Genomic DNA, 8709 nt, shown 5'->3' with positions numbered 1-8709 from the left:
CAATCATAGAATGAAATTTGAGTCATTTATAGCCTAAAGGATACTGGAATGCTCATTTCTGTATAATTCCCCAGATAGTGAGGGTTGAAATTTGTAAGTTGAAAAACACTCCAAGGAGGATGCACTATCACCAATACTATTGAAAAGGGCGTTTACCTGGGTGCTTTTTCAATACTTTTGCTAACAGTGCATCCTGCTTGTAGCATTTTTCAACCACCACTTTTAGGTTTCCTGAGAATCCCAAAATATTTTTTCAAAACCATCTTCTCAAATTTATTTTTTCAAAATCATTAGTACAAAAAAAGCGTCCAGCTGGAAGCTTTTTCTATACTATTACTAACTGTGCATCCTAATTAGAGCATTTTTTTCAAAAAAAAAACCAAATTCATATCGACAAAATAATTTTTTCAGAACTCATGTAACACCCCTAACCCATATCCGTCGTCAGAATAGGGTTTTGGAGCATTACCGATCAAACAAACATAATTTCAGAACATTTCATATCATATAATATTCAAGTCAGAATCAATCAAACTCATACATATTATCCCTTATTCGAGCCCTTGAGGCCCAAAATACGTGATAGAAACAAGTCGGGACTAATTTGGAAACTCAGAGAATTTTTCGCGAAATATTAAAAATTTTCAAATCTGCAAAGTTCACACGGCCGTGTGCCCTTTTGAAATGGCCTCGCACACTCGTGTGGTAGCCATGTGTCTCACACGACCCATTCACTCACTCGTGTGTTTGGCCGTGTGGACTCAAAATGTACCTTAAATAACAAGTTTACCATTCCTTGCAAGCTTGAACAATAAGCAACTTAAAAATCATTCATTTAACCAATTCAAAACACGATCAAACACATCCAAAAAATGTCAAAACAATCATCCTAGGTGCCTAACCAATGTACCCTCATTGGTACCACGATTATATCATCAAATCATATCATTCAAGTATCATTCAAGTCTAATTTGTAAACATGCCAAATTTGATCTGTTTTGCCTATTTCATGTTCATTTAAACATCAACTTAAACATGCCATAATATGACCTCAAATATAAACACATATTTATATGTATATAACCAACCAATATTAACTTATAATCTTATTTACAATCAATCCACAAAACGATTAATAGTTAGACACCCTAGGTACATGCTGACACAAAAGAATAAACATCACCACGTTAGATATCAGGACCATTGTTGGATGCTGAATCGACGATCAAAATTAAGTACCTAACTTACGCACGGAAAACAAAACCTCACGCTGAGTAAAAATTCAGTGGTATTTCTATAAAATCAAATCTCAAAAGATATGAAATCACAAACATACAACCTAAATAATACAATAACCATATCACATTTCATTTGTTTCACAATATCTCAATTTTCATACTTGCTTTATAAATAGCTTTTCACAATGTAATACACATATCATCTAACATCAATCATAATGCAATTTCAATTAATTACCCCTATTAACAAGACTCAGACTCAGACGAATACACGGATCCAACCAAAACATACTAAGTTGGCACCCAGTGCCTAATCAGATAATTCGAAGTAATAATTTGACACCTAGTGTCTCATCGGTTAAACCAAAGTAAATTGGCACCCAGTGCCTCATTGAATATATCCGAAGTAATGATTTGACACCCAGTGTCTCATCGACTCGAAGCCTAAAAAATCCTTGAACTCTTTCAATCCTATGGCATGCCATCTATATCCGACTCAGTCCAATATAGTTAATAGGGTTAAATTTCACTTTTCAAATACAACCAATATTCATTTAAATTTAAATAATCAATATATTCAATATATATATACCAATTCAATAAATTCATCACATAAAACACAATAATTCTTACCTCAACACTTATCAAATACATTAAATTGAATTATAATAATTAACAACTAAATTCGGATTATAAAAATACAATCTAGAAATTTCGAACTATTCCTCGTCGACTTTATCTTTTCCCTTTTTAGTCGAAGGTTCCGGTACGACGTTAGGTACGAAATTAAAACAATTAAAAATCATCAATACAACACAATTCAATTTCATATTGAATATTTCAAATTTTTTTTACTCAAATATTGCCTAAATTTCAATTTAGTCCCTAAACCGAGACTAACTTTTATTCTTCACATTAAATTCTTTATTTTCATTCAATTTCCATTTTAAACTAGATATAACTCCATATTTTCACATAAATTCCTAAATTTTGAATTCTACACAATTTAGTCCCTTTTACACAAAATTTACTATTTGTTCTACAATTTAATCCTTTTTCATTTCTAATTTAAAAATCTATTAATTTAGTCCCTAATACTAAAATTATTCAACATTAACAACATCTAAAAACTCAATTATTTCTAAAATTTTGACATGGGTCGGGTAGCATTTAATGCCAGGATTCAAAAAACATAAAAAATTATAAAAAAATGACTAAATTGACTAACCAATTAAGTTTGAAACTTTGAAATCCCTAGCTTTGGTCTTTCTCCTTTTCTTTTCTTTTCTTTTTTCTTTCTTTTTTTCCTTTCTGTTTCGTTTCTATCTTGTTCCTTTTACTATTTCTTTTATTTAATTGTTTTATTATTATATAAAATATATTATTATTATAATATATATACTTAAATGTTAAGTAAATATATTTTATTATAATATATATTAAATTTTACAGAGATTTTTTTTACCTATGCCGCCTGATTTAAGAAAAATGGCATAATTCTTCTTTAGTCCCTTTAATTTTTCTTTAATCTATAATTTAACTTTCACCCTATATGCAATTGAGTCCTTATACCTAATTACTCTTAATTCATGCAAATTCACCTAAACAAAACCTAATTAACCACACAACTAACTTCGTAAATATTTTTAATAAATATTTACGAGTTTGATTTACAAAAATAAAGTCTTGAAAATATATTTTCTAACACCCATGACTATCGGGTAGTTACAACACATCACGTCAAAATTTTTTTTCAAAACCCATCTTATCAAAATTATTTTTTCCAGAACAATACTTAACAATTAAAAAAATTTAAACCCTAAAAGCCTAAACAATTAAAAACCTTATACCCAAATTTAAAATTTCTTAAACCCTAAACAAATCCCAAAACCCTAAACCTAGGCTCTAATTAGCAAATAACCCATTGAGGATTACACGACCAAAAACACGTCCACATCAATGCGCTTTTACCTAAAATAAGGAAAAAAACGCTGACATAGACACGTTTTTCTAAGTTATCCCCTGAAAGTATGTCAATGTCAGCATATTTTTTAGTTTTTGTTCCATTTCCGTTATTATTTAAAAAACTACCCATTCTGTAAATAATTTCTGAAATGGGCTTTTGTTGGTACTAAACCTTTAATTTATGGGTTAAAGCTTAAAAACCCTAAGTAAATTTCCTTTATTTCTTTTTTATCTCTTTTTCTCGTGAGTGGAAAGATGGAGAAGACATATTCTCTCTCCTTCCACTTAAATCATTTCACTATTTTATTATTTTTATAATAAATAATAATAATAACATGGCGGCCCCGTTTTTTAGCCACAAATTTGGCATGTTTATTGCCATATTAAATTTTTGGGCTATTGGCAATTTTAATCCCTTTAACTATTTTCAAATTAAAATTTATAGCGATCTAACTTTATAATTTAATCTTTGGACTAGATTTTATACTCAAATCAACTAAATTACTTATCCTCGATTCAATTCATTTATAACATAACTCCGTAGATATTTTTATTAATTATTTACAAACTTGGTTCATTAAAACGAAACATGATGATTTCGCAATAAAAAAAGATATTTCTTCAACTGAGGGACACATTCAAATCGAGGAGAATACAAAGGCCACGACAAGTATTGAGGTTGCCACAAGGAAAAATCCTCCGAGACAAAAAAAAAAGCTACATGATCATTTGTCTGATTATGTAGTTGAGTTGAATCATTTTTCTATTTTGTCTTGTTTTTTCATGAGAGATCCATGTGAAAATGAGCTAAAATAGTACAAAGAAGCTAAAGGAGTTCCCGTACAGGAAAAATGCAATGGTAGAAGAAATTTCAACATTCAACAAGAATGGCATGTTGGAGCTTGTACCAAAATCATTGGATGTTGATTTTGTTACCTATAAATTGGTTTACAAATTAAAAAAAAAAACGAGTTGATGGTACAATCAAGAGGTACAAATCTTGCCTTGCTGCTCGTGGTTTCTCCCAACAATATATTCGTGATTATGATGAGACTTTTAGCCCCGTCGTAAGAATGATAACTGTTCGAACAATCATTTATTTGGTTGCTACTAGAGGCTGAAAATCGTGGCAGCTAGATGTAAAAAATGTTTTCTTTATGGTGAGTAAGATCGTGATATTTTCATGGAACAACCACAAGGATTTATCTCTAAGGAAACCCAAATCATGTGTTCTGGCTGAAGAAGTTGTTGTATGGCCTCAAGCAAGCTCCTCGTGCTTGGTTTGATAAGATTGCTCAATATCTTGATTTTTGTGGCTTTAAATCTTCAAGTGCTTATCCAAGCTTATTTGTTAAGAAAACACTCACTTTTTGCGCTTTGCTCTTAATTTATGTGGATGATATGGATATTACAGGTGATGATAGTGTTGAAATTAACAGCTTTCAAGATGCTTAGTCGATTCGTTTTGAAATAAAAATTTTGGGTGAAGCTAGTTGTTTTCTTAGTTTGGAAATTAAAATGTGTGATTGTTATTTTGTCTCTCAAAAAAGATATGCAACAAGTTTATTACAGTTTCGTATGAAGGAGTCAAGAGCAAAAATGCTCTTATGAAACCTATCTGAAGTTAGCTAAAAATGAAGGAAAGTTGTTGGAAGATATGACACTTTTTCGTCAAATTGTTGGCAGTCTATTGTATTAAACTATGACACGACCTAATATTGCATTTCCTATAGGAGTTATTTCACAATTCATGGATCAACCATGTGAGATTCATTTAATTGCAGTAAAGAGGATTCTTTGTTATGTAAAGGGCACTCTAAGTTATGGATTAATGTTTAAGAAATCTAAGTCAGTTTCTTTAAGTGGCTTTGTAGATGTAGATTGGGATGGTGACAGTACTGAAAGACGCTCCACAACAGGTTTATATTTTACAACAGGCTCAGTTGTAATTTCATGGTGCAGTAAAAATACAAGTTGATGTGGCTGTTTCAAGTTGTGAAGTAGAATATGTAACAACTACAATGGCTCAAGACCTATTCAAGAAATGGTGTTTACTCTCAATCATCCAATTCAAATTTATTGTGATAATGAGAGTGCGATAAAGCTTGCTAGAAATCCAGTGTTTCATGCTCGTATGGAACACATTGAAACCCATTATCATTTTGTTTGATTTAACTCGTGATATTGAGCTGCTAAAAATATGAACAGAAAAGCAAGTTGTTGACAGATTTACTAAGACACTTGCCAAAGCCAAGTTTGAAAGTTTTCGTGAAGTTCTTAGTATCATTAACAACAAGTTTGCACTAAGGGTGAGTGTCAGAATTTAGTGCAACTTTCTTCTGTTTTATTAGGAGTCGGTTAACATATTTGGTCATTTATTTGTGGAAATAAAATAGGAGCACATTAACTTCTTACGGTCAAAGTAGCTAAGTTATTTTAGGAAGTTTTTGAGTATAAATAGATGTCTTACACTGAGTTAAAAGTGTAGCACTTCAATTTCTGTTTTCTTTCTATTATCTTGATTGAGTAATAATAATATTTAACTTTGTTTCTATTTAGAGTGTTTTTTTTGTAATTGTGTTAAAGTAATAGCATTATATTATTTGATTGAGTAAAGTTTAAGGAATTAATTGAAAATAGAGATTTTACCCTTTGATAAAAAATAATATTGTACTTAATATTAAACTTATACAAAATTAAATAAATTAATCCATTAAAAACATAAACTTATCATCATAAATCATGTTAAAATTTGTTAACCTAATTTATTACCGTATTTTTATAATTATATTAAAGTGATATTAAAATGGGGTTATGAAAATTAATAATTATGTAAAATTAAATTATTATTTATTCATAATTATTTTTTATTAAATACAATAAAATATTTAATATTTAATAGTAAACATTAAAAGTAGTATTCAACTTTCATTAAACAAATAATTTTTATTACAATATATATAAGTAGATTTGTCCATAGATCGAACGGTTCATATGTTGTAATAGGTTTAATTTGACTTAGGTTGAGTTTAAAAAAAATATTTTTATTTTCCAAGATAGTCCAACTTGACCTGAATTCTATTTAAATAACAAAAAATAATTTAACATTAAATTTAATTATAAAAGTATAAAAATTAATATAATTTTTTTATCAATATTTAAATATGCTAACAACTTGGATTGATCCACTCAAAAATGAGACTAGGGTTAAATATTTTTTTATTAATTGAATGATTTTGCTGAAAAAACACCTGAATAAAGGGCCGACCAGACACAAGCTTATTCAAGATTATCATGGGATCATCTTGCAAACAGGAAAAGATTAGGGAAAATGTTGTTTAAATTGGATTGAATTGGTCGGTTGAAATAAAAATCGGTTGAGATATTGATTAGATGGATAAATTGAACCAAGTTTCTTTTAATTTATTATTTTTTTAAATTTTTAATCAATTAATTAAATTAATTGAATTAGTAAATTGATAATCTGACCAGTTGTATCACTAATTTATTTTAAAATTGGTTAAGGAAAAAGCATAGGAGATAAAGGTATTAATCTCCTCGCTTAATGGGTCTTTCGTTTCTATCCTATAATCAAGGAGCGACTCGGAACACAAGCATTATCATCCCTTAGCTTACTTTTGTAGGAATCTAAAAATATTTACGTTCATCTCACTTTGCTACGAACTCCATTTCTAAACCCGATCGATTACCAAAATGATGTAAATACATGTACTCGTACTATTATTTAAATTATTTACTGAATTGGTGCACTAAGCAACTGGGTTCAAGGGGAATTAATAAAATATTTTTTTGTATTAAAAATAAGTTATATTAACCGAGGGTTCTTTTATTTTAAAAAACAATAAAGATATGCATATAGTGAAATTTGAACCTATGCTAATTGTATTGATAAAACCTTAAATTTATCATTCAACCAAAACATTATATTAATATTTTTGTATACATTTTACTTTTATTATGCACACTTTATTACCTCAATTAATTGTGTATATATATATTAATAAGGTTGTTGATTGAGTTGGTGTCACAAATTAACTCAACACTAACTCAGAATTGATTACAACGTCATGGTAAACAATTTTAGTCATTTTTAGTATTATTAATCTGATATATTTATATGTTTAATTTTCAATTTACTCACAATTTAATCTTTTTATTTTATTTTAATATTGTGCATATTTCATGTGTTATTATTAATCAATTTCAAACCATATTGTATGTTATTATTAAGCACACCTTTATATTTTAAATATATGGTTTTTACAAGCATACATGTATGATAAAATTTCGAGAATGACAAAAAAAATATACTTGGACTGTATTTCAGTGTAACTTCAGATTGACCCAATAGCAATTAAGTGAAGGTGGGGTGGCCCATTAGGATTTTAAAAACCAGCCTGGAAATTTGAAGTCCAATAATCAATTTACACAGAAGAAACTGATAATAGTGAGGGACATAGCCATTATGGTTTTAAGAGAAAATGGAAATGGATAAGAGTGAGGCCCGAATTCCACTAACATGGAAAGTGCAGAAGAATCACGTGTTGTGTTGGCATTCTCTACCTACACTTCTGGTGAACAAAATCTGATTCGATTATAAAAATTAGATAAAAATTTTAAATTTTGAATTAAATAATTTGAGTTATTTGAGTTAATTAAGTTATTCGGATCAACTCGAATAAAAAAATTAAGTTTTTCGGTTTAACTCGAATATGAATTACACAATTCGAATTATCTGAAAATTTGAATAAGAAAAGACAAAACTACGTCGTTTTGATAAATGTTTACTTTTTTAAAAGTTAAAATTCAAAATAATTAAGTTAAAAGGTAAAACTATGTCGTTTTAATAATTTTTTATCCATTAAGTTAAAAGTCAAAATCATTATATTATTTATGTTGTTAAATAATCTTATATTTCGTATACTAGTTAATTAATCAGTCCACCTAAACGCAACATTAAATATAAATAATACGATTCGTTAACTCGACTCGATTTGACTCGAAAATTTGTGACTTGATTCAATTCAATTTGAAAAAAATTTAAATTGAGTTTAGTTACTAAAATAGGATTTGTTAACTCGACTAACTTAAAAATTTTTACTAATTTCGACTCGACTCGATCCGACTCGATCAAATACTCACCCCTACACTTACTAGTATTATACCCACCTAACCTCGCACCTTCACGTGTGCCAAACACTTTCATCATGTTGACCCACTTATCTAAGGTCAGCTGCTTATCTTATTTTAGATTAGATTTATGGTTCTATGGTTTAAATATAAAAACAAGCTATTTGAGTATGCTAGGGTCACTATGAAGGCTAAAATGTTAGGGGGGGAGTCCCCCATCTTCAAAGCAATCTTCTGCTCATCATATGTTTCATTTCAGGTTCAAATTTTGTTATTTTTCCATCCCTATCATATTTGGTTGCTACCATTTTTTATAATTATTTTGAAAAATAAACTATTAAATCTAATTAATAAA

Source organism: Gossypium hirsutum, chromosome A13 (assembly GCF_007990345.1).
Source record: "Gossypium hirsutum isolate 1008001.06 chromosome A13, Gossypium_hirsutum_v2.1, whole genome shotgun sequence".
NCBI lineage: Eukaryota > Viridiplantae > Streptophyta > Magnoliopsida > Malvales > Malvaceae > Gossypium > Gossypium hirsutum.
This window is presented reverse-complemented; position numbering follows the sequence as displayed.